Below are 27215 nucleotides of genomic sequence, written 5' to 3' on the forward strand. Positions count from 1 at the left end.
CCTCCAGAATGGACAAGGAGGCTACATGCCTCATAGCATGTAATTTTTGTGGTAACACACAGGTTGACATGATTTTACACTAAGGACAGTAAATAAATGAGAGATCAGAAGGCATTCATGGAACCGGGGCAAATCAGAAGTAACATGGTGGACTAGCATCCAAGATGGGTCATTTTGTCTCCACAGGTTCTATGACCTGCTGTTTTTTCGAAGTACAGCTGGGAATATTCATGTAAGTGCAAGACATGCAAGGTTTTATCCTTCCCTGTCTTCAGTAGCACAGTGATGAAGAGAACAGTCTCTGGAGGGAAATGTCTAGTGTAAAATGAACTCTCCAAAATATAAAAACATGTAATATTTGAACACAGACAGAAGAATCAATAGGCCGGGCACGGTGGCTCACACCTGTAATCCCAGCACATTGGGAGGCCAAGGCGGATGGTCAGGAGTTTGAGACCAGCCTGACCAACATGGTGAAACCCCATCTCTACTAAAAATAAAATAAAATAAAATAGCCAGGTGTGGGGACGTGTGCCTGTAGTCCCAGCCACTCAGGAGGCTGAGGCAGGAGAATTGCTTGAACCCGTGAGGCAGAGGTTGCAGTGAGCCGAGATCGCAACATTGCACTCCAGCCTGGGTAACAGAGCGAGACTCTGTCTCAAAAAATTAATAACAATAAAGAAGAATCCATAAAAATAAAAAGAGTTGAAAATCTGATAGATGTCTATATAAACAAATAATCCAAAAGAAAAAGTAATGGAAAAAGGTGTATTTTCTTTTTTTTTTTTTTTTTTTTGAGATGGAGTCTCTGTCACCCAGACTGGAGTGCAGTGGCGCAATCTTGGCTCACTGCAAGCTCCGCCTCCCAGGTTCACGCCATTCTCCTGCCTCAGCCTCCCAAGTAGCTGGGACTACAGGTGCCTGCCACCATGCCTGGCTAATTTTTTGTATTTTTAGTGGAGATGAGGTTTCACCATGTTAGCCAGGATGGTCTCAATCTCCTGACCTCGTGATCCGCCGCCTCGGCCTCCCAAAGTGCTGGGATTACAGGCATGAGCCACCGCACCAGGCTGGAAAAAGATGAATTTTCAATAAACATTTCAGTATACTGAATGTCCATCGAGAGAAATAAAATTTACTTTTAAACTCATGAACAAAATCAACTTCAAGTGGATGATAGACCTCCATAGAAAAAAGAATTCAATGGAGTATTTAGAATTTAATATAGGAAAATAATTTCATTACAATAGGGTAGGTGAGGAATTCTTAAAAAGCACCTAGAAAGTGTTTACTCTAAGAGAGAAATGCTATTCTAACGTAGTTGATATGAGTAGGAACACTGGGTCAAGCTCAAGGTTGTTCTAAGTCTTTTCCTATAGGGCTTTAGCTCAGATTCAGAGCTAGAACTTTCAGAAGGTCACAGTAGTGTGTACCTCTTGAAATGCTGTGACAACTTAATGCACTCATACACAAAATGTGTAGACTAATAGCAGGTTTGAAAGGAAAATAAAATCTCAGGACACTAAATCTCTATGACCAATGGGAAAGTTAGGCTTAGGAACTGTGTCACACTAAAACTGACTTCATTTTTTTCCCAAATAGATAGCTGTAATTATACATGGTTACTTTATCTTATGCAAAATGTAGATCCAGCAAACATGAGATGAATGCATACTCAACTTTATCCCCCACTCCTCTATTTTCACATATCAAATGTGGTTTCAGTGAGTGCTAATCAAAGCCTCACCAGAATGCAAACACTTGCCTCAGTGCCCAGCCCTCTTTCCTTTTTCCCCCCTTCCCCTACTGCTCACTTTTTCCCCTTTAAATGCTGAAGTCATCAAAACTCGCTTTGGAAAAAGCACAGATCACAGATCCTGCTGTAATTTGTGTTGCTTTTTCCCATGCACATTCTCAACGTTGGCAAGATCTAGCTCTAAATTTACTGAGACCTGCCTTAGTCACTTTTCAGTTTACATTTTGGAAACCACAATGAGTTCTGTGCAGAGTTTCGCCCTTTGGCCTGCAGCAACTCTCCTAGCAGGTCCCTGGTACAGCCAACTGGAAGCTTTGTATTGCTATGACTGATTGGATGATTTGCTGAGGTCTGTGAGCCTCCCCCTACAGAGATCTCTGATCTCCCAAACTTTTTGTTTGAGGTCTGAGGTATGTTCTCTTGTAGAACTCCCTTTCTGGGAGTTTGCTGCTTCTGAGGAGGCAGAGAGCAGTCTTGCACTTGGGCCAGCATCTCCAAGTAAGGAGCTGGCTGGGGGTTTTTAAATTGGATTTGGTAGCTTTAACTCTAGGTTTCTTATTAGCCAGTTATAAATTCCTAGGTTCAAATATCTCAACTTACATAAATTGTGCAATCACTTTTACTTCCTGTTTTGGCAAAAATCTATGTCTGTCTCCTCTACAAAGTTTTGACTGGAGATACATAAAAAAGATTTTAGAGATCTCATATTCTTAATAATTCATTAGAATATAAAATTTTACAAATGACTTACAATAGCGTCATGACTATCCTTGAGAATTCTGGCTCTGTACATTAAAATCTCTTAGCATTGCTTGAAATTCATAAGACGTACCCTTGATTAAAGGGCATGGTCAAATATTTAACTTTCTTTGGGTTCAATGTACATACATGTGTTAGTGTGTGTTCCAAAATTGTACACCAAAACTCTGTGACCACAATTTTCCTGTATTACAAACCTGCAAATGTACCCCAAACCTAAAACAAAAAAATTGGTAAAATAAAATAGAAATGTCTTCAGAATTTAATTTAGATATTTCGTCTGAACTGGTCAGGCAAGTCAGATACTGTTTTTGCTGGATGTTTTAGGGCCATAAACTGCTCTGTGATATTTTAAATAATTGTTTGACTTGTCTTTCTTATAGCCATAGTAAGGTCAGGGGACATATAATGTTCTCCCTAGCCCAACTGTGCCCTCTGACTACACTGGGAAGGGTCAGATGTTATTGGCAGCTCTGTCTTTTGTCCCTGGCTCTGCACCTGATACATAAGTAAAATTTATTACTTCCTAGAGTTTTTCAATACAAGTAAGAGTTACTGAGAGGTAACATTACAATTAACATATATAATGGAATCTACTAGATGCATCCAAAGTGTATAATAAAAGTGAGATGTGTTATTAGAAAAAAAAATGCTATAGAAAGGTATGAGAAATGTGTTTTCCTTACAAAGGGAAAGTAATTTTGTCTACTGTAGAGGATTTCAAGTTGTCTTTAAACTGAAGACAAACTGACGGGATAAAGCTAAATGGCTACAGACAGTTGGGGCTTGGTGTGGTGGTTCATTCCTGTAATCCCAGCACTTTTGGAGGCCAAAATGGGAGGACTACATGAAGCCAGCAGTTTGTGACCAGCCTGGGCAACAAAGTGAGACACCATATCTACAAAAAAAAAAAAAAAACACGAGCCAGGCACAGTAGTGTGTGCCTGTTGTCTCAGCTACTCAAGAGGCTAAGGTGGGAAGACTGCTTGAGGCTAGGAATTTGAAGCTATAGTAAGCTATGAGTGTGTCACTGCATTCCAGCCCAGGTGATAGAGTGAGACCTTGTCTCAAAGAAAAAAGGTAAAGGAAGGTTGGAAAGAAATTTTTTGGTTGTTCTAAGATAAAATCATAGGACAAAACTGAAAGTTTGACGGAATTGTAGATTTGTAGCAGATTGATTTTACAAAAGAAATATTGTGTGTGACCAAGTGGGCTGAAATTTAAAGGGTATTATTCAGTCTTTCTATAAATTGAACATTAAAAAGCACACTTATGCAAGCCCAGAATCTGGATGTGATTTTTTCAGAGAACTTATCTGCTTCTCAGTAGAAAATAGTAAAAGGTTAACAAGCATTTCTTAAATTGTACCTTATGATTAAACTGATTGATATTTGATGAATTCATTTATAAAATTTTATTAAAATTGCTTTAGTATTAATACCACGCCATGCAAAGGTAAAGTTGGTTTTCTTTTTTGAACCAGGATTTTGTTTAATATTAAGAGAGAGTAAAAGATTTTTGTTTGCCTTTTGGGCAAACTGCAAAAAAAGAGGAGGGGAGTAAGGTTCACTTGGTTTCATACTATATTTATTAGGTTTTACTGGTTTTTCATTTTTTCAGGGTATTTTTGTTTGTTTTTTTGAGACAGGGTCTCACTCTGTCACCCAGGCTGGAGTGCAGTGGTGTGATCTTGGCTCACTGCAACCTCCGTGTCATGGGTTCATGTGATCCTCTTTCCTCAGACTCTGTAGTAGCTAGGACTACACACACCAATACAACCAGATAATTTACAAATTTATTTTCTGTAGAGACGAAGTCTCACTATATTGCCCAGGCTCGTCTTGAACTCCTGGGCTCAAATGATCTTCCCGTGTCGGCCTCCCAAAGCAATGGAATTACAGGCACAAGCCAGTGCACTCAGCCTGATATTAGACCTTATTGTTTAAGAAACTGAATCTCCTTTCTCTCTATCAAAGAATAAAGATTTTTGCTTTTTAGAAATATTTAAAATATCATTTTTGGCTTAATGAGTAATTCATTTCATCATGATTGGTGATTCTATTTTGTAACACTGTTTCAATCCTTTGATATTTGACAGACTTTCCAAATCAAATTCTAATTTAGCCTTAGTGACCTAATTAACTTTTTGAATATTAGGTCACCTGAAGTCCAACAGTGACAAATTAGCCACACTTAACATGTTAAAATCATACAGAAGCATGGTGAAATATTTAACTTTTGAGTTCTATTTACCTAAATATTAGCATGTGCTCCAAAATCATATGAGATGCCAATAATTCTGACATGCGTTACTATATGTTATCAGTAATAATTATGATTATTATGTTAAATTGTTGTATGACACAGAAATAACCAAATTTCCTATCAGCTATACCTGTAACTATGACTGTCCTAAGAGTTTTTCATTCACAATTGTTGTTTTACTTTGATTATTCTCAAAAAGTAGTTTATGGAAAACCAGTCGGCCAAAACTTGCTTCTTTAGAAGAGTTGGTGAAAATGACTCTGATAGGTTTTCTTGGATTTAGGTTTCTGATAACTTTGGAGATTGTGCCATTGTACAAACGAAAACAATAACAATAACAACAACAAAACTCCCAGGACTCTAAACAGGCTGACGTGTTCATGAGGATTGCTAAGCCAATATAAAGTAGAACAAGTTAATTATGTGGGACTGATGTAACAGAAGAATGAAACAATTTTTTAGGACTTTTTTATTTGAAACATTGATGACTATTTTTGTTTTTCAGAGTAAAGAAAGGTTTATTCTTAGCTATTTATAGTTTTTAACAATTGAATATGGTATACTCTTTAGAGAAAAATTTAAACTATACGTCTTTCTCTTTACCTGATTTCCCCAGAATTTGAAAACTATTTCTGAATATTCTTAATTTATGGTAATATAAGTTATTTTCATATAATCAATAACAATTATTTTTTGTAATGGGACACAATTGGAGACACTGGTTACCTTGTCAAGGCTTTGGCTGGAATAGCACATTTTCATCTATGAGCAGATTGCTTTGAGAAATTTAGGTTGAATAATAAAACCAGTAAAATTCCCTTGGAGAGACTGGCCCTATGCCTTCTTTATGCAGTTTCTTTACAGATTTTCTGATCTGTGGTAAGAAACGCATGTCACTTTCTGACAGGCCTAGGAACTCCAAGTAATCTTGTGACCTCAAGATGAGATGAATTCACCCAGTTCATACAGTTATTTGCAGGCACAATAAATGCTTGTTTGAGCTTGAGAGGCTATTTGAAAAAAATAGTAGACACTTTGTTTAAAAAAAAGTTCCATCAATGCCAACTTGGAAGAGCCTATATGGAAAAAAAAATAGTCTTGCTGCACTTTATGAAAATAATCAGGCCAAGTACAATAAAACTAAAACTTATTTTGGAAATAAATTGGTCTTACTATGATTTTTCTTTAGTAAAAATGGAAGACTGTAGAGAGAAAAAATGTATTTCAAATGAAACTATAGTACATCTTTTATTGGATTCTAGCCCTGTTCATTGTCTTCCAGTTTTATTATTGGTTTACAATTTAGCTAGACTGGATCCTAAATTCTTTGCTGGTTACCAGTCTCCAGACTAAAATTTTCAATTTTTTTTTTTTCTTTCCCATTTTTTTCTGACTTCAAATTAGTAGAAAACTGTGCTTTTTGTAAAGCCCTGCAGACTGAAACTAGAAAACTTAAACTTTGGGAGAAATAACAGCATCTTATTTATTTACATAAAATATTTTCATGACCGTCTAGTTATATATGGACTGCTCTGTAATATAGTCTATTGGTTTTCAAGGATTGCTTTCTACTTTGTTGCTATAATCCAGCTGTGTCTCTTTTTTCTTATCTTTTCCCTTTATTTCTTATTCCCCCTATTTCTTCACAACCTTCTAGAATGAGTCTCCTTAAAAATGTGGATCCTAACTTTCTAGGAATAAACCATCCTAATGTTGAAAGATTAGGGAAAAAATATAACCAAACACTCATTTTCTTCTAAAATGCTTTCTCTGAAATATTTTGAAGAACAAGGAAAATAAAATCTTGGGATCCCAAACTCACTATGCCAAAGGAAAAGTCAGGAACTGAGTCATGCTAATACTACCTTCCTTTTGTTCCCAAAGAGACAGCTGTAATTTCACAAGTTTGCCTATCTTGTGTAAAATGTAGATCTACCACGCACAAGACAAATGCACAATCAACTTTTTCTCCATTCCTCTTTACACATGCAACATCTGGATGCAGTGAGTGCTAATCCAGGCCTCGTAAGGATGTACTTGCCTCACTGTCTTTCCTCCCCTTTCTTTATCCTCCACCTGCTCCTGCCAGGTCTCACCCCTACAAATATGGAGGTCAGCAAAACCCGCTTTGGAAAAAGCACAGGTCACAGAGCCTACTGTGACTTGTGTTTATCCTTAAACTTGGCAAAATAATTCTCTGAAATGAATGCCATCTGTGTCAGTCATTTTTGGTTTACATAGGTCTACACTAAACACTAGTTACTATTTGCTACCAGTGACAGCTTTTTTCAAGTAATTGCAAGAAGTATCATATGTATCAATTGTAAAATACATCATTATTTTACATCACAATAAAAGCATAGAACTATTGAAAAACTATGACATCACAAAAATTTTATGTCATATATGTTGAAAATAATACTTTTTGTTTGAAATGCCTGTTCCTTGGTGCCATAAAGAAATACCACTTGAATATCATTTCCTCAGCAAGGCCATTTTTATATTTTCTTCAGAAAAGGTACACTCACCAGCATTTTTGCCATGAGAGTACACAGAACAAAGGAGATAGGGTCATTTATAACCTGATGCGTCCACCCTACTGCTGTGTCTGGTTTCCATTGGCTGGAACAGGACCTCACATTCTGTATTTGTCCCGACTGGCTGGCAACTTAGAACTTTTTAAAAGAGGCAAAGGCAGAGGAGAAGAAAGGAAGGAGGAAGTAACTTGTGGAATCCGGAGAAAGGTAAAAACACCTTCAAATAAGGAAGAGGAACACGCTATGACCTAATGCTTGCTTGGACCAGTATAAGCATGCTGGCAAATATTTAGGTTAAATTCTGGGAGCTAAGAACATAAAGTACATTGATTTCTTTATTACGGCTAGCAGATATTTAAGAATGTTAACACAGGTCTTTGAAAAAATGTTGCTTCTAAGAGAAGTTACTATTTATTTCTAATTAGATGGCGAGGAAAGTCTTCGAAGAGGAACCTCTATTTTACTTTTTACGCTTTTGAACTTATATAAATGTGTGTATTTATGTCATATCACTCCTATGATCACATGAGACAGAAAGTGAAAGCAAAATAGGTAATCAAGGTTTTCTAAAATTTCTCATATTTGGATAAAACTCTTCTAAATCACTGTGCAACTCACCTTGTCCATGGATTTTTTCTACACTAGCATCATCTCTGGTAATTAGGAGCTTTGCTGATGCCATATTTGTAGTGAGAGAACTATAGGAGTTTCTGATAGATTATGTTTCTCATCTACTAACATCCCTCTCCAAGTCATGATGTTAAAGATACCACCAGAATGTGAAAATGGAAGTTTTTTACATCAAGTTCACTTGTGTTCACACAAAGTCCATCACATTATGACTGTCTTCTAACCAATAGTCTTTTTACAATATTATGATTCATCTCTATTTGAAAGATGTAAAAAATATGCCTTTTAAAATAAATGGAACACATTATTTTTTCTCTGTGACTGCCCCCTTTTCAGTATAAAATTTTGTCAGCTCATTATATGTATTCTGGTCTATTATTGCAAACACATGCTTAACTATAGTTTCAAATTAGTTGAACAACTAGATTTACCTGCTACCTCAGGATTAGAGAGAGAGTTATTATTGGGCTACTAGAATTCCTATTTTAAATGTTGCTGTGAATTGTTTTAATTTTATGTAACCTGGGCATTCATTTTGTACATTGTGTTGACATTCTCATACCAGAAATAGGGTTTAGAAATCCATGACAGTTTCCAGTTTGTGGCCTCTTCCACATTCCTCAAGGTGGTCATTGAACATAGCCCCTTATAAAACCTGCTCAAGGTGACTACTCCATATAAGACAGCTGAATACCACCTTTATCTCACTTCACTGTCCCCTGTGGGAACTGCACAGATATTCGGCAGTAACCACCTCTCAGTCAAACTTTGACTCTGTGGAAATCATGGTTGCTTCACCTTAACCCAGCAATTTGAACTCCTCATGAGAAACCTGCTTGGGTAACACTCCAAAACCCAATGTAATGTTTAGTTTTAGGAGTCAACTAACTGTATTAAGGAACACCTAGAACACTGGCAAAGCATTACTTCTGGATCTGTGAGGGTTTCACTAGAAAGGTCTGAAATGTGAGTCGGTAGACAGAGTGGGTAAGATCCTGTGATGGAGCAGGGACCCTTTGTTAGGGGCCTGTAGCTTCCCCAAGCAGGGAAATAAAGGAAAATCGTGAGTCCCTTCAAGGGAAATCCCTGGTACCTAGCTAGCACTGAGAAAGAAATGAGGAACTTGATAAGCAAGAAGGTAATAGTAGCCTAAACAACAGCCAAGGAAGTTACAGTCAGAAGATGTTTGTTTTGTTCTAAAGATCACATCTTAACATACATTCCTCAGTCATTTTTCATAAACCTAGACCTCCACCAAAGGCATCTGCTGACAAGTACACCTCAGATAAGGGGGGCCTGAAAACTGAATTCTGACTGCCATTCTTTCTGCTAAATTTCTTCCTGAGGGGCTAGAGGGAGGCAAATCCATTAGCCAAAGAGCTAACATTTTTTTCTGCCAACCCCCAAATTTTAAAACAACTCTTCTTTCTTTAACCAATTACAAATCAGAAAACCCTTGAATCTATGTATGGGCTGTAAGCCCCTGCTTCAAAATATCACGACTTTTCAGGACAAAACCAATGTGTAACCTCCATGTACTGATTTATAATTTTGCCAGTAACTTCTGCTTTCCTGAAATTTATGTCTGCTTTAAAAAAACCCTTACCTGCAAGCCACTGGGGAAGGCGGAACTTAAGCATTAGCTGACTCATCCGCCTTGCTTCACAATGTCCAGATAAACACCTCCTTTTCTCCCACTGCAAATGTCAGTGTAGATGTCTAGTCTTACTGTACTGGGTGAGCAGACCTGAGTTGAATTCTTTAACAATCCACCCTCTATGTGGGTAGGCACGATCCAGTGGGCTGGGGGTACTGATAGAACGAAAAAGTAATGAGAATGATTTTGCTCTCCCTCTCTCCTGGAGCTGGTACACTCTCTGCCTCCTGCCCTTGGACATCTTAACTACAGACTCTCTTCCTTGGGACTCCAGGACTTACTTCTGCATCCCTCCACATTCTCAGTCCTTTGGCCTCAGACTGAGAATTACACTGTCCGCTTTCCTCATTCTGAGACTTTCAGCCTTGGAATGAGCCATGCTACTGGTATTCCACGGTTTATAGCTTACAGAAGACCTGTCTTGGCTTCCATAATCATGTGACCCAATTTATCTAATTAATGCCCCCCATCTATCTATATATGTATCCTATTGGTCCTGTATCTCTGAAGAATGGTAAAACAGGTTTTATTTTTTAAACCATGAATGATTGTAGAGAACCAGAATTTTAGGAATGAGTTTCTTTCATTGGTTTTGGGGTTTCTAAACTTAGATCTCTAAACTGATGATACCTAAAAATGTTAAAGACTCCATTTCTAATAGTCCAGAAAACATTGCTAGTCCATGTCATAAACTGCTTAAGGGATAAACATCTACCTTTGACACTCCTAATCAACACTGATAAAAGACAAGGAACTTGGTGACTCTGACAGCACATCTTTAAATATCTGTGGAAAATCAAGAACTCTGCTTCTAGAGTTGATGAGTAAAGTGATCAATAAAAAAGATATGCTAAGAGATTCAAATTTCAGAATTCGGCTTCACATAAAAAGCCTTAGAGCTTCTTACAGTGCTCTGAGTGAGAATTATATCTCCTATAGTCACGGGGCTGAAAATGCTAAAAGTCAAACACAAACCTTCACCGTGCAGTTGGCTGAATTACTATGAAAGTTGAACTTTCAGCCTAGCAAGGTACCTACTGTAAATTTAAAGCACTGTACAGAGAAGAATGGAACTCTGTAGAGTGGGTTGGGAACATTTGGGGAGACCATGTTGAGGCTGGAGACATTGAGTTCTGAAATTCTGATGTCTTCTTTGCCAGTAGACCTGACCCCCTACTGACACCCTCTTGGCAGTAGCCTCTTCACCCACACTGGTATAGGCGGTTCCACCTCCTCTGAGGGGATTACACCAGCACTGCCTGAGGGAAAGGTAATGGATTGCAATGCAGATTCTCCTAAGGCCCCACACCCACCACTCCTTTTTGCTTCTAGGCCTATAAGTAGACTCAAATCTCAAAATGCCCTTAAAAATGATATACAAAGTTTGGCCCATGGGAGGTTCATGACAGTTCAAGAAAACTATTTGACTTTAAAATTTATACAAGCAGAAATCTGGAGAACATGTGTGGAAAAGGGTATTAAGAGTTAGGATAATAGTGGAGGAAACACAATTGGATCACCCAGATTTATTGATATGGACCCATTAAAAAAGATACTGGTTTTAGTTTTGCAGCATGGGAAATTAGAAAGGGCTCTAACAGTTTGGTTGGTTGGCTGAACTATAAATCAAAAGATGGCCCTTATTTAGCCAGTTGGATATGCCTGATCTCCCTTGGCCTAATGTAGAGGAAGAGATTCAAAGGCTTAGAACAAATGGAACTCCAGAGTGCATTTGTCATTTGAAATCTACTCACCCACACTGGGAGGCTCCAGAAGACCAACCTTTCAGCAATACTTTAAGAAACTGATTTCTAAGGGGAGACCAGCATCCTTGAATAACTTTCTCTGTAGGTGGAAGCTTATACTGAGAACCACAGTCACTCAATAGAACATTTAAATGCATTGGGAATAACTGGATCTCACAGGTCCCAGAGCCATGTGGCAGCTGTCAACCTTCAGAGTCAAGATGGACATAGTTACCAAAATGGGCAGCAAAGGTACAGCAACATTCAGATGCATCTGACTCAAGTAGATCTATGGTGTTGGCTAGTTTGACTGTGGTGTTCTTAGAAGTAAAATAGAAAGAAGCCTAATAAACCCCTAATTGATCTGAAAATACTGAAAACATTTATGTTTACAAAAGTCTAACTCAAATCAAAATACTAGAGAATCACAGCTCCTACTAAAATCCAAGACTAGAGCCAGTTTATAGTCAAGAACTCCTTGAAAAAAGGAGCAGCCAGGTCCCCTCGATGAAGGACCCAGGTATACCACAAAAACTTTATACTGTTCATCTTTCTCCTATCCCTCCCAAAAGGGAACCTATAACCTTTTAACAGCTGTGTTTTGGGGAAAGGAATATAGTAAGAACTTTTCAGGACTAGTAGACACTGGCTCTGACCTTACATTGTTTCCAGAAGACTCAACTCAACTCAAAACATCACTACAGAATGCCAGTCAGAGTGGGGATTGATGGCAGTCAGGTGAGTAAATTTTAGTCACATGAAATCACAGTGGGTCCAGTGGCCCCAAACACATACTCTGGTCATTTCTCTAGTTGCAGATGCAAAGCTTTAATAGACATAGCACCTGGCACATTTCCCACATTGGTTCCCTGACCTGTGGAGTGTGCGCTAGTATGGTGGGAATATCTAAATGGAAGGCACTAGAGCTGCCTCTACGTAGGAAAATAGAAAATCAAATTCATAACCACACCTCTGGAGTGACTGTAGAGATTACCACCACCATCAAGGAGTGGAAGGATGCAGGGGTGGAGATTCTAACACATCCCTGTCTAATTTGGCCTGTGCAAAAGACAGATGGATCCTGGAGAGTGACAGTGGATTCCCATAAGCTAAACCAAGTGTTCCTTGTAATTGCAACTGCTGTATCAGATGCAGTTTTATTGCTTGACCAAATTAACACATTCTCTGATACCTGGTATGCACCTAATGATCTAATGAAGCTTTTTCTCTATTTCTCTTCATAAGGCCCACCAGAAGTCATTTAATTTCAGTGTCAATAACTTCTCTGTCCTACCTCAACATAATATCAACTCTCCATAACCAAGTCACAGTTTGCAGGAAGTTGATCACCTTCTCCTTCCACAAGATACTACACTGGTCCATGGCATTGATAACATTATGCAGATTTAAACTAGTGGATGTGCAGTAACAAGTACTCTGAACACTTATAAGGTATTTTCATTTCAGATAGTGGGAAATTCTCTAACTAGACCTCTTTTATCAAAAGCAAAAAGCGAACAAACAAACAAAAAAAAGGTATTAATGGCCCTATGCCAGAATAAGGGACTACAAGAAAACATGTAAATTGACTTCCACAAGGATAAAAGCCAGAGAAGGCAAGCAAATATTTCCTGAGTTAGACTCTCCCCATGAAGCCATGAAGAGCCCTGTGACACCTGGTCTCCCCTGAGATGCAAAGCCTCTTTGACACCAGCAGTCTCTGTAGTTGGCAAACCGGCTCCCTAGCAGTAATCCCCCTGGGAAGTCTTCTTAAAAAGCAGAGGATATCCAGCATGGCTTGAAAATTCTCACGGCAAGTATTTTTTCAAAAATCCATAGCTATCCAGGTAGTTAAGGATGCCCATGAGAGCTCACATTATGGTAGATAACCCTGTACAATTGGCTCCTTCAAACGATGACCACTCCCAACCTTGGAGAGACAGTGCAGCAAGTGACCCACAGTTGCTCTCTCTGCCACACTAACAGTCCCCATAACAGATCACCCACAAGGCCTCATGTTAAGGAGTACAATTTAGGGGAATTTACCCTGGCAAGGACTGGCAAACACACTTTACGGTCATGCTCCAGACTCCCGGGAACTTTAGATACCTTCTAGGTGTGGTTGTTATCTTCCCACGATGGATAAAGGCATTCAGCTCGCTCTGATACCACCTCGGAGGTATCATGCCATCTCTTAAAGGATATTTTTCCTAGGTTTGGGCTGCCTAAAACCAGGCAGTGGACAATTTTTTTTTTTTTTTTTTGAGATGGAGTCTCACCCTGTTGCCCAGGCTGGAGTGCAATGGCGTGATCTCAGCTCACTGCAGCCTCTGCCTCCCGGTTTCAACCAATTCTCCTGCCTCAGCCTCCAGAGTAGCTGGCATTACAGGTGCCCACCACCACACCTGGCTGTTTTTTTGTATTTTTTTAGTAGAGACGGAGTTTCACCATGTTGGCCAGGCTGGTCTGAAACCCCTGACCTTATGATACGCCTGCCCTGGCCTCCCAAAGTGCTGGCATGAGCCAGCTTTGGCCTCCCAAAGTACGGGCATGAGCCACCGTGCCCGGCCAGTGGGAGAGCTTTTATATCTTAAATCACTCAAAAGGTAGCCCAAGACCTAGAAATCCCCTGAAAACTCCACACAGCAAGGAGACCCCAGTCCTCAGGAGAAGCTGAAAAATCCACTTAAAGCTTAAAGAGAACGTTGGCTAAACTGTGCTGGGAAACAGAGGAAAGCTGGCTCACTCTCTTACCATAGCTCTTCTGGACTCTAATCATCCGGTGGATGTGATCATGCATTCTCTGACAGTAGTCAGCCTCTTTTCCCAGGCACCTATGTCATCAGTCACCGGGTTTATGAATAAAGTGGCCACTGTGGTAGGGACTGAGGTTTTGCATACACACAGCAACCTGGAATTCCTTTCACCATGGCCAACCAGGTTACAGACCCCTCTGAGTGTTCCAACTGTCAGCAGCAGAAACTAACACCGAGCCCCTATATGGCACCATTCCCCAGGAAGATCTGCCAATTTCCTTGTGGTAGGTTGATTACATTGGGCAGCTTTCATCAGGAAGGGGCAGCATTTTGTTCTTCCTGGAATAGTAAGACAGTTACTCTGTCTATAAATTTTACTTCCTTGCATGCAAGTATTCTGTGGAAACCACCATCCGTGGACTTAATGCCTATCTACCATCATGGTATTCCACACAGCATTGCTTCTGAACAAGGAACTCACTTCACAGACAAAGAAGGGCAGAAACGAGCTCATGCTCAGAAACTTCAGTGAATTCACCATGTTCCCTATAATCCTGAAGCAACTCACTTGAAACAATGGTGGAATGACCTTTGGGAGTCACAGTTCCAGCACCTGCTAGATGACAATACTGTGTAACTGTGGGGCAAGGTTCTCTAGAAGGCTGTATATGCTCTGAACCAGCATGCATTATATGGTGCCACTTCTCCCGAAGCAGTGTGGTCACAAACACTTCATCAATCTCCAAGGACTCCCAAATATTTCCTATCTTCTAAACCCTCACAAGAATACAGGCTTTTACCAGTCTGCCTCTCGAAGATTCTTTTAGCCTCTGCCCACATCACCCAGTTTGAAAGACACTTTCATATTTTTAAGTATTCATTTTCAGCAACAACCTACTTGTCATTACCAGTTTTCTGTATTAGTCCCTTCTTTGTTGCTTAAAACAGAATACAAAATATTGGGTAATTTATAAGGAAAATAAATGTATTTCTCACACTTAAGGCATAAATGATGGCTTGGCAGCCACCACAAATTTCAAAGTATTTTTTTTTTTTTGACAGCCTGGGAGTCCGGAGAGAGAGTTGTCACAGGGCTAGATCCATTGCAGAGAGCCCTCAGTAGAAGGATGCCAAACACAAATGTGGGGTTGGAGCTGCTGCAAAGAGTCCCCACCAGGGCAATGCCAAGTGAAGCCACAGCATTGAAATCACTGCAGAGAGTTCCACATGGGTAATGCCTAGTGGTGCGAATACCAGGATCCCAGGATTGTGAAGTCCCCTGTGGCATTCAATGCCTGCCTGGGAAAATTTCAACCAGTACAAGCACGGGTGATTCACCAAGGAAAACCATAGGGGTGACACTGACTAGGGCTTGCCACTCCAACCCTCACCCCAATGTGTTAAGGAGTTAAAAAAAAAAAAAAGGCTCTCCAGCTTTAAGATGTAATGTTTGCCCTCCTGGACTTCAAATTTACTTAGCGGCTGTTACTGTTTTCTTTGTGTCTTTCTCTCTTACAGAATGGGAATGTGTACATTATGTTTATCCTGAAATCACCTTTGAAAAAATTCTAACAGTGAGAAAATTATGACTGTAAAAGAGATATGACCTGACTGAATCCATCTTGGCTTTAATCTCAAAGCTGCCCTTGTTTGTTCCTGGACAAAGGGAACATTAACATTATAGCCTAACTTTGAAACAAAGATGACAGCCCTTCCTTGAAACGAATCCCTTAATTGCTTGGGGACCACACCACCTTTGTAAAACTAACAAATTAACCACAAGATTAGAAAATATGGTTCAAGAGGCATACAGCCAGAGGCCATAAAATTACTAACATCCCCAATTGCTCCTAGAGACAGCATTCATACTATGAACCTAAGGGGCCTAGGATCCCTATAAGCCCATTGTTTGGGCTGGCCCTGCAGACTTGTCAGTTACAAAATTTGCTACACCTCCCTGAAACAAAAAAGCTGAAGTTTCCCTCTTACCTCGTTTTATGTCCTGGAAAACTTGACTTAGTAAGCACGTGAGGGAGCTGTCCCTTGTTCTCCCACATACAGAGGGTTGGAATTTCTGGATTCATGTCAGGCAGCCAGTCTGAAAGGATACATAATAATGTCACAGCTAGCTTTAAGGATTCACTTGAGCAGTCAAAATCCTTGAAGCTTGTTGCTGACTGACCTACATTATTTCTGACCAACAGCAACTGCCCCATACTGTAGCTCAGTAACTAAAGTTTTTCCCTTTTACTGCAGCAGCCTGGGTTTGATTCTCAGCTCAAGCAGTAAGCCCTTTCTTTCTTTCTTTCTTTCTTTCTTTCTTTCTTTCTTTCTTTCTTTCTTTCTTTTCTGCATGCATTCCTCTTTTTATTCACTCAAACAATAGCATTTATTAAGGGCCTCCTAGCTTCCTTGCCCTGTGTGAGTTACTAGGGTTACAAAGATGAACAAAATTATTTTGTATTGTCAAGCAGCCCGGTCTGGGAAAAGAAACATATCACTAGATTTGTTATTAAACAGATCATAAGAGTCTAATAATAATTGGGACAATTAGTATGGTAGAATTTCAAAGTATAGAGACTTTTGAAACTGTCTTTGTGTGATATTTGGAGACTTTTTGACATTCATTCGATGATTTTCTTCTCCATGGACATCTTCTCACTTTCTGTCTTAAATTTTCCCTTCTAAGCTATCTTTGGGGAAATTCTCAATCTTGCAAAAACTGCTTGCCATCTCTGTGAGATACCTCATGCATCCATGGTTAAGTCATAACCTTAGTTAGGCTTATAAATTTCTCATGGGCCAAAAGTTTAAAGCCAAAAATACTACCTATTTGTCCTGGCTAAAATCTATTAATAAAAGATTTCAGCAGATTTTCTTTTGAGAACTCTGTAATCAAAAATCAACTTGATTAAGGCTGATATTGAGCTACATGTGTACAGATATTATTTTAAAGCCTTTGCTCTCCCTCTATAAGTTTCTCATTCAATGGAATTCTTTCTGATCCTCCATTTACTCCTGTCTGTTCCTCCTTCCTCTTGTATCTAACCTTTTTGACTTGCAGGGACCTGAAATTACTTTGCATTATGAAAAAAAATTAACCTTGATGTGTAATAGCTAGATAAAAAATATACTTTTAAAAATGACTAATGGTAGTCACTTATAGTAAGTGATTATTACTACAGGGTGATACTCTTTTATTTGTACATTTAAATAAGAAAGGTGTGCTCTTATGGGCCGATTACAGAGTGGGCTGATGGGCGCTGGGTTGTCCAGCAGCCTTGGGGAAATGTCCTTACAATGAAACACACTGTGGAAGCGTTGCACTGTGTCATGCCATATTGTTTGCCTCTTTAGGGGACCCAGGATTCGGTATAAAAATAAGATTCCTCATTTAGGGGAATCTGTTTTGCCTTCCACCTCTGCCTGCTTACTAGGCCCTAGAAACTGCATGCTTTCCTGGTTCTGTTCCTTATAAGGTTCCACTCCAAAGGCAATAATCCCATTTAAAAACTTAACAACTTTAAGAAAATCTCCACATGTAAGAGTGTCAGCTTTTCCTTGCCATCCTGACTGAACTTTTACCCCCACATTTTTCCTTGCTTTAGATAAAATATAAATTCTCTATAATTATTTCACCTAAGAATTATCCCTTTAAAATAAAAGTTTGGAACTGCCTGGTTAAAAACTTTTTAGGGCAGGGAACAGGTAATCAAGAGACTGATGATCTAAAATGAAAAAGAAAAACTTAAAAACTGACAAATGAAGAATCCATATAACTCTACCAGATTTGCTTCTCTATGTCTGTGTATTTATATACTTCATATATGTAGTATTTTGCTAACAAACTATATAAAAGAGATCTAATTAATTGGCATATATATATGCACTTAAATATTTTACCAGAAAAAATTTAACTAAACTGCTTTTTGTTCACATGACTCTAATAATCTTTGAATAATAAAGATAGCTTTAAAGATTATTGGTACAATAAAATTATTTCTTCAACATTTAGACATTTGGTCTAAATTAGGCAGGTCAGATATTCTCTTTGCTGTTTTAAGGTTATAAATATCTATGACTTTTTGTAAGTGTCCAACCTGCCTGCATTAGAGCCAGCAGCTTCTAGGTAAAGCCTGGGGACATGTTGAGTTAGCCATGACCCCAAGCTATGTTGTAAAGAATCACACATTATCTTCATTTCTGTCCCGTGTCCTAGGCTCTGCACTTGATACAAAATTAAAATTGCTTTCACTAAAAATAAAAGTTGTGAAGATTTAACATTGTAACACATGTAATTGACACTGCTGAGAAAAGATTTACATTCAAGGTATATAAAAATTATAAAATGTGTTTTTGTAAAAAGTTATAAAAAGACTTGAAGATATTGTTTTTGTTTAAAAAAGTAATCTTGTCTAAATTAGAGGTTTTAAAAATTGTCTTAAGTTAAAAAGTAATAGGACAAAACAGAAGGTTTAAGCAAGTTATAAAAGGTTTGTAAAAGATTGGTCTAGTAAAGAAAGTTCTGTGTGTGAGTGTGAGCAACTTGCCAAAACTTGAAGCAGGCTACTTAGTTTTTCTACAGAATGATCATTAATGTAAAAATCACAGTGATACAGGCCCAGAATCTGCACCCTTATGCGTGATCAACAGAGTTTTCATGGAGCATTAATCAGTTGTTTAGTAGAAAATTGTAAACAGTATGCTCAAACTGATTTAGATTGGATAGATTTGTTTATAAGGTTTTATGTAAAAATTGGGTTTGACATTAATAAAACACTAATGCAAAGGTAAAATTTGGTTTTCTCTTTAAACAAGATTTTTGTATAATACTGAGGGATAATAAAATATTTTTATTTGTCTTTTAAATAAACTGAAAAAAGTAGGGGAGAGAGAAGATACAGATTCAGGTGGCCTCATGCGGTCGTTACTTGGTCCTGTTGTTTGGGAGCTGAGTCTCCTCTCTACCAATGAATAAAGGCTTTTGCCTTTTTACATTTTTGAGCTATCATTTTGGCTAAACAAATGATTTGTGGTTATCTGGGATTCTATGTCGTGATATGAAGTGTTTTAAACCTTTAATATTTGCACACTTTGAAAAATAAAATTATAAACTAAGAATTTTTATTTTAACTCATTAGCCTTTTAAGTATTAGGTCTCCTGAAGTCCAAAAGAGATATATTTGGCTTATTTGGTATATTAACCTACAGAAAACACTGTCAAATACAAAATCATGTTTAACTTTCTTTGGGTTATATTTATACAAATATATTATTAGTATGTATTCCAAAATTATATGGTTCCTATAATTCTAATATGTCTTAGTATATGTTATCAGTAATAATTATGATTATTATGTTGAATTGTTATGTGCCACAGAAATGAACAGATTTCTTTGTCGACTGTGTCTTTAACAATGGCCTCATTGGACACAGTGACTCATGCCTGTAATGTCCTCACTGGGCACGGTGGCTCATGCCTGTAATCCTAGAACTTTAGGAGGCTAAGTTGGGAGGATTGTTTGAGCTTGATTGTTTGAGTTCAGTTGTTTGAGATCAGCCTGAGCAAGATAGTGAGACCTTATCTCTACAAAAAATATCAAAAAATTAGTTGGATGTGGTAGCACTTGCCTGTGGTCCCAGCTCCTCTGGAGGCTGAAGAAAGAGGATTGCTTGATTCAAGGAAGTTGAGGCTACAGTGAGCCATAATTGCGCCACTGCACTCCAGCCTGGGTGGCTTGAGACCCTGTCTCAAAAAAATCATGTAAAATTATTAAAACAATGACTGTCCTGAGATTACTGTCATCCACAGATTATTGTGGTCTTTTCTTTAACTAGTCAAAAGGTGTTTGCTCTTTGAAATGTTCTCTTGAATATAGGTTTCTGATAACTATAGATTGTGGCATTGAAATAGGAAAACAAAACAAAACAAAACAAACAAACTTCCAGGACTCTCAGAGATAGCTGGTATGTTTATGAGGACTGCAGGCCTAATGTCAGACAAAGTTCACTGCATGGACTGAACTAATACAAGACCAAAATAATCATTTTATGACTTGTTGCTTGAAATGTTGCTGATCCTTTTTGTTGTTTTTCAGAGTCAAGACCACATTTTTCTTTTCAGCTATTTACAGCTTTTTATGATTGAGTAAAGTATATTCCTCTGAACAAAAGATGAAGGATGTTTCATTTTCTCTATTTGATTTCTCCAGAATTTGAAAACTATTTATGAGTATTCTATACTATGGAAATACAGTTATTGACATAAGTACAATAAGAATCTGATTTCTTTTGTAACAGAACACAATTGGAGACACTGATTATTTTACCAAAGATATGGTTATTTTACCAGTGGAATGGCCTACTTTCAGATACAAACAGACAGGCTTGAGGAATTAAAGTTGACTAACAGAGATGATAAAATCCCCTTAAGAAAGTGACCTCATAACTGTCTACACAGGCCTTGTACATGGTTCCTGACCTGTGGTTAGTAAAAAATGTCACATTCTGACAGGCCTATGATTCCAAATTATCTTGGGAGCTAAAGAAGAGAGAATTTCAACCAATCTGTACAAGTATTTGCAGGCACAGATATATCCCTTCAAGGCTTTAAAAAAGTCCAATCCGAGATTCCTTAGGGAACAAAGTTCTAAACCCAATTTAGAAAGAGCTAATATGGCAAATAATTATTCTTGCTGAAGTTTACACAAATAATCAGGCTAAGTATAATAATGCCAAAACTTATTTTGCAAATAAATTTGACCTACTATGATATGTCTTAAATAAAAATGATAACTAGAGAGCAAAACATTGTATGTCAGAAAAATACTACAGCACACCTGTTGTTAAATTCTAGTCTTGTCCATTGTTTTTGAGCTTTTTATTGTTTTCTGCATTTTGGACTGAATCCTGAAACCTCTCAGAGCTAAAGTCCTCAAACTAACACATTCACATTTTTCTTCCACTTTTCTGACCTGGACTCAATGAAATGGCTACGACCTTCTTCCTGAGGCCCCGCAGGCTGAGTTTATCCCTTGAGATACAGATGTGAAATATGTGAGATTTTCATCACTATCCTCCTTTGCAATTTAAAAATGCTTTGAGTCTAACATCCGGATGCATTGTGCCCAATATCAACCTTTGTTATTATGTTCTATTTCCATACCAATGCCTGTTATTAAAAATATTTTTTGCCTTAATCACATAAGGGGGCCTAGTTCATTTGCAGTGACACCTCCTGGAATGAAACACTGCTAGGATCTATTCTGAGGACTAGGAAACTAACTAAAAAGATATGAGATGGTATATTTAAATTTGCTCTTTCCTGTTTATCTCAATTTGTGTTTCTAACAACCTCTGACCCAAATCTCTCTTGACTATTGACCCCATGTCTGACTGGTTCTTGGGGCTATTCACCCAAATCCCTCAGGGATTTAGATGAATTCTATAAGGACTTCTGAAGCTAGGACTTCCACTCCTTATATTAGGACTCATTATCCTATAGTCAGCTGTTCACTTAAGTGCTGTACTAAAACTGTGGATGAGAGCACTAACATCTTGGTCATGCAAGCCTAGGAACCCCAACCAGGCATCTGTGAATGCATGCAGGCAGCTGCAAAGCAGTTTCATTCCATTTACTCTGGGGCCAAACCCTATCTCAAGTATACCCCTTGTCAGCAGGAAGAAGTTAGAATGGTCTTTGGCCTTTTCCCAACTCTGTACCTCACCCGTTAAGAATAAGATGCAATGAAACTTGGAAGGGGAAATTGAAATCACATTTGCAAAAACAGTAACAGTGAGAAAATTATGATAGGGAGAGAGATATGACCTAAGTGACTTCATCTTGCATTTAACCTCCAAGCGGCCCTTGCTTATTCCTGGGTAAAAACAAAACTAACTTTGGGAGAAATTTACTTTGTAGCTGAACTTTGACACAAAGATAATAACAGCTCCTCCCTGAAACAAAACCCCTCATTGTTTGGGGACCACATCAACTTTGTAAAACTAACAAATTAACCACAATATTAGAAAGTATGGCTCAGAAGTCATACCATCAGAGGCCACAAGATTAATAACCTCCCCAATTGCTCCTATAAATAACATTACTATTGTAAAACCTAAGATTGGTGTTTGAGGTATTTTTCATAACTTGCATCCTGACAGATCAGCGGGTGCCACCCAAACCAGTAAACAGGCTCATCTGGATACGTGGCCCACACCCAGGAGCTGAGTTAGCAAAGAAGATGGCTTTGACTTCCTAAGATTTCATCCCTGACCCAACCAATCAGCATGTCCCTTTCTCTAAACCCTGCCCACAAAACTATCTATAAAAACTCTAGCCTCTGAATATTTGGGGAAGCAGTTTTGAGTAATACAAAAACTCTGCTCTCTCCTTTAGCCAGCTCTACATGTATAAAATCTTCTCTACAGCAATTCCCCTATCTTGGTGAAGTGGCTCTATCTGGGCAGCAGCCAACATGAACCCATTGGCCATTAACAACCCAACTGCTGAATTTTGTATGAAGATAACTTGTTTTGATTTCATGGGCTGACGGAGAAGACTTTAGATTTGGGAACTTCCTGCTGGTGCTGGAATAATTTAAGCCTTTGAACTATCCAAATGAAATAAACTTTTTGTAAGTGACAGGGCGTGATTTTTAGAGTCAGAAGCGGAGTCCTGTGGTTGGAATATTGCTTCCCTCCCAAATTTATGCCGAAATTTAATCCCTAACATGGCAGTATTGAATTGTGAGACCTTTAGAAGGTGATTGGATCATGAAGAGTTTGACCCCATAAATGAATTAATCCTTTCATGGATTAATAAATTAATATTTAAAGATTAATAGTCTATTATGAGAGAAGAGTGACTTATAGGAAGGGAGACATGATCTTGCATGTCAGCAAGCTCTACTCCATTGCCAAATGATACCCTGTAGGCTTCAGAACTCTTCACAGAGTCCCAACCAGCAACATGATCTCACCACATACAACCTCTCAACCTTAGACTTTTCAGCCTCCATAACTGTATGAAATGCATGTGTTTTCTTTATCAACTACTCAGTTTCAGGTATTCTGTTATAAATAACAGAAAATGGACTAAAACAAAGTCTTAGTATTACCATGCCCTGTTATTAAGTTCAATGCATTATTACAACCATTCCAGACAAGAATACAAATGCTCCAGATATTTCAGGAATGAAGGTTTGCATCATCCTGCCAGGTAAATACCCAGGACCAGCAGAGGGGCTTGCTGAAGACAAAGAGAATACAGAATGGGTAGCAGTAGAAGGGAGTTACAAATACCAGACAGGTCCAGGAGTGGTGCCTCAAGCACTTTGGGAGGCCAAGGCAGGCAGATCACCAGGTCAGGAGATCAAGACCATCCTGGCTAACATGGTGAAACCCCATCTCTACTAAAAATACAAAAAAAATTAGCCAGGCATGGTGGCGGGTGCCTGTAGTCCCAGCTACTCGGGAGGCTGAGGCAGGAGAATGTGTGAACCTGGGAGGCAGAGCTTGCAGTGAGCCAAGATCATGCCACTGCACTCCAGCCTGGGTGACAGAGCGAGACTCTGTCTCAAAAATAAAAATAAAAATAAAAAAGTAAATAAATAAATACATACATAACCAGACAGGACTAGGTGATCAGTTACAGAAACAAGGATTAAAATTGTCACTATTATTTCCTATCTACTTTGTTAAGAATACATTTGCATGTTATATATAAATATATTAGGCAAATAACATTGTTTTTATTTCTCTCTTCTTCTTTTGTCACATAACACAAGAATGTATTAACTTGATATTAGCAGTTAAGTGTTAGTAATTTAACATTTGTACTGAAGTTATGGGGTATCAGGAGAAGAGTAAACATCACCCACAAACTTCTACTACTCTTAAGAAAAATACTATAGTGTGTTCTGGTTGCACACAGGATCATTGCATCATGTTACGTAGAACTACTGCCTTGTTACTGACTGTATCTGAAGATTAGTTATGGCTTAAGGTGACACATATAGGTGTCAACTAGAAAGGTGCTGGACTTGTCATGGTTAATTTAAGGTGCTGACTGGATTACAAAATACCTAGACAATTGGTAAAGCATTACTTCTAGGTGTGTCTGCCAGGGTGTTTCCAGAGGAGACTGATGTATGAGTCAGAGAATTTAGTGGGAAGAAACCACCCGTAATGGGGGAAGGCAGCATACAATCTCCTTGGGGACCAAATAGAACCAAAAATGAAAAATTTTTTAAAAGTTTTCCTGTCTCTCTCCTGGAGAAAGTATACTCCTTTTCCTGCCCTTGCAAAACAGAACTCCATGATCTATGGCCTTCAAACTCCAGAACTTATACCAGTAAATGCCCTGGATTCTCAGGCCATTGGTCCCAAACTAAGAATTACATCAAGGGCTTCTGTGATTCTGCAGACTTCAGCTTTGGAATGAGCCACCACGTTACAGCATCCAAGGTCCTTAAACTCGCAGATGGCTGTCTTGGGAATTCTCCGTCTCTATAATGTTACATGAGTAAATCCCCAAACAAAATGCTGTTCAACTAACTATTGTCTATCTATCTATCAACTCTCCATCTATGTATCTATCTATCTACCTACCTACCTACCTCCTTGTACTTCTGTCTCTCTGGAAAAAAAAAAATGACAAATACACCCATAAAGACTTCAGCCAAATGGTGCAATACTATGTCTTTCTCTAGTTGCTCCTCCACCACCCCTGCTGCTTATGAGTGTATGTCCTGGAGAGCTCTTCTCTTTCCATCAGCACTTCAAGGAATGCTGCCCTCTTCTTACTGGGATTGGTTAGCAATACATGACTCATGCCATTATACACATTTTGCTGAGTTGCCTCCTCTGTATTTCACTTTATGAACACATATGGACATCACTTTTCTCCCACTTAGCACTCCCCTAGAGAGTGGTTATCTTGGTAGAATAAACTAGACACAGGTCAGACAGGAGCCACAGGGTGTCTTACAGTATAAACAAGTACTCTGTGAGAAGGATACCTGGATGTAAGCTGGACAGTTGGGCTTTAGGCCATCGACCAGGATAAGTAAGCATCCCATGAAAGGCACAGCCAGTACCAAACCCTGAGTCGTATTGGGCAAGGCTATAGGTTATAGCCACCATCCAGAGAGGCCTTAAAGCAAACAGAAGTAAAAATAAAATACACGCTGTGAGATAATTTTATCAACTATGGTTCCAGGAATCCTAGGGAGGGAAACTAAAAATGGCAAGGCATTATTTGAAAGTTTGCACTGGAGTGGTGGCTCTCCAAAGATAAGGAAAAATCTCAGGTTGGGCGTGGTGGCTTACACCTGTAATCCCAGCACTTTGGGAGGCAGACATGAGTGGATCATGAGGTCAGGAGATCGGGACCATTCTGGCTAACACCGTGAAACCCTGTCTCTACTAAAAACAAAAAAAAAATTAGCTGGGTGTGGTGGCAGGCACCTGTAGTCCCACCTGCTGGAGAGGCTGAGGCAGGAGAATGGCGTGGTGACTCTGAGAGGTGGAGCTTGCCGTGAGCTGAGGTCACGCCACTGCACTCCAGCCTGGGTGACAGAGTGACACTCCAACTCAAAAAAAAAAATCTCTATCTAGACGATTTCAGCCCTAATCATAGAAATATAAACAACGACCTCTGTAACTTATTTACTTATTTATTTAATGGGGTTTAACTACATTGCCCAGGCTGGAGTGCACTGGTTATTCACTAACACAATCATAGTACACTACACAGCCTCAAACTCCTGGTATCACAGGATCATCCTACCCACCCTCCCTAGCAGCTGGGACTGACTACAGGTGTGTGCCACCACACTTGCACAGATACAATTTTAAATCAAGAAAGTTGCATTTCTTCTTCTTTTTTCCCATAGTCATTCTAATCATGTGAAGAATGATCATACAAATCATTTTATGATTAGTTACTGCAGATGTAGATGCATTATAGCTTCCATACAATCTTTTATGCTGTCCACTTGTTACTTGGATCAACTTTATTTTTGGATACTTGAGAAGAAGAATGGGCCTTAGTGTTCCCTGAAGAAGAGAGTAAAATAGAAACTCATCTGATTTATATTTTACAATGTTACTGCATTCGTACCATGAGATTTAGGTTCCAAGAAGGCTCAATTAAGTCAAAAGGAAGACCTGATCTCAAATATATGAGCCATGTCTACACTTCTATTTATTTTGAAATAATTTTAGATTAACAGAGAGTTGTTAAAATCTTACATAAAGTTGTATATAGCCTTCAATTTCCTGTTATATTAATATCATACACATAACCATAGACTATCTATGAAAACTCAGAAACTGATAAAGGCACAAAACTATTAACTAAACTACTGATTGTCTTCATATTTTACCAGGTTTTCCACTAATGCCATTTTTCCTTTTCTTGGATCTAATCAAGGATAACATATTATGTTTACCATCAAGTGTATTATTGTTTATTGCAGCATAGCCAATTACTATGTAGCTTAGTGGCTCAAAAGCACACACAAATTACTCACAGTTTCTCTGGGTCAGGAATCCAGATGTAGATGATGGCCAAGGCTGAGGTCTCACCTGAAGGATCAGCTGGGGAGGAATCATCTTCTAAGTTCACATGATTGACCAGGTTGAGAAGACTTCACTGATGAATTATTTGAAACCTTTAAAATATCAACAGCAATTTTTTACTAACTGTTCTCCAAAAAAATAAAATAATAGAGAAGAGATCAGTGTGCAATACATTCTATGACGCAGTTTCCTCTGAGGCCACAATCGAACAAACGCAGTCCAAACAAGGAAAACTATAAACTAATATGCTTTATGGGTACCCAGGCAATAATTCTCAAGGAAATAGTCTGAACACAAACCAGGATTGTAAAACAGAATTAAACACTAATTTATTTATTTATTTACTCAGGGTCACAAGTTTGGTAAAACATATAAAAAGAATTAGTGTGATAACTATATTAATATAATAAATGACAAAATTTTCATTATCACATCTAAAGATATGGAATAAGCACTTTCCAATTCAAAAACCCACTCACAGTAAAAACACTAAACAAATTTTGCATAAAGGGAAAGTTCTTACCT

The 27215-nt window shown here is 38.5% G+C and overlaps 2 long non-coding RNA genes across 4 annotated transcripts in view; both read right to left on the reverse strand.

Annotated features, from left to right (window-relative positions):
• The window catches only part of LOC103784564 (uncharacterized), a 141254-nt gene extending 123446 nt beyond the window's left edge, over positions 1-17808 (reverse strand). Inside the window, exon 1 of the long non-coding RNA XR_010110050.1 lies at positions 16095-17808. This is a non-coding gene — a long non-coding RNA (uncharacterized LOC103784564). The remainder of the gene's footprint in view (positions 1-16094) is intronic.
• A 1928-nt stretch (positions 17809-19736) lies between these two features.
• The window catches only part of LOC117975972 (uncharacterized), a 71307-nt gene continuing 63828 nt past the window's right edge, over positions 19737-27215 (reverse strand). For 2 of the 3 annotated variants that reach the window (XR_008621168.2, XR_008621167.2), the window contains exons 15-16: positions 26642-26782; positions 19737-19851 (exon numbers count right to left, since the gene is read on the reverse strand). This is a non-coding gene — a long non-coding RNA (uncharacterized LOC117975972). Of the gene's footprint in view, positions 19852-24469; positions 25261-26641; positions 26783-27215 lie in introns of those variants that run through there. The other variant, XR_010110051.1, reaches the window with a different exon arrangement.

This window comes from Pan paniscus, chromosome 16, assembly GCF_029289425.2.
Source record: "Pan paniscus chromosome 16, NHGRI_mPanPan1-v2.0_pri, whole genome shotgun sequence".
In the NCBI taxonomy this organism is placed as follows: domain Eukaryota; kingdom Metazoa; phylum Chordata; class Mammalia; order Primates; family Hominidae; genus Pan; species Pan paniscus.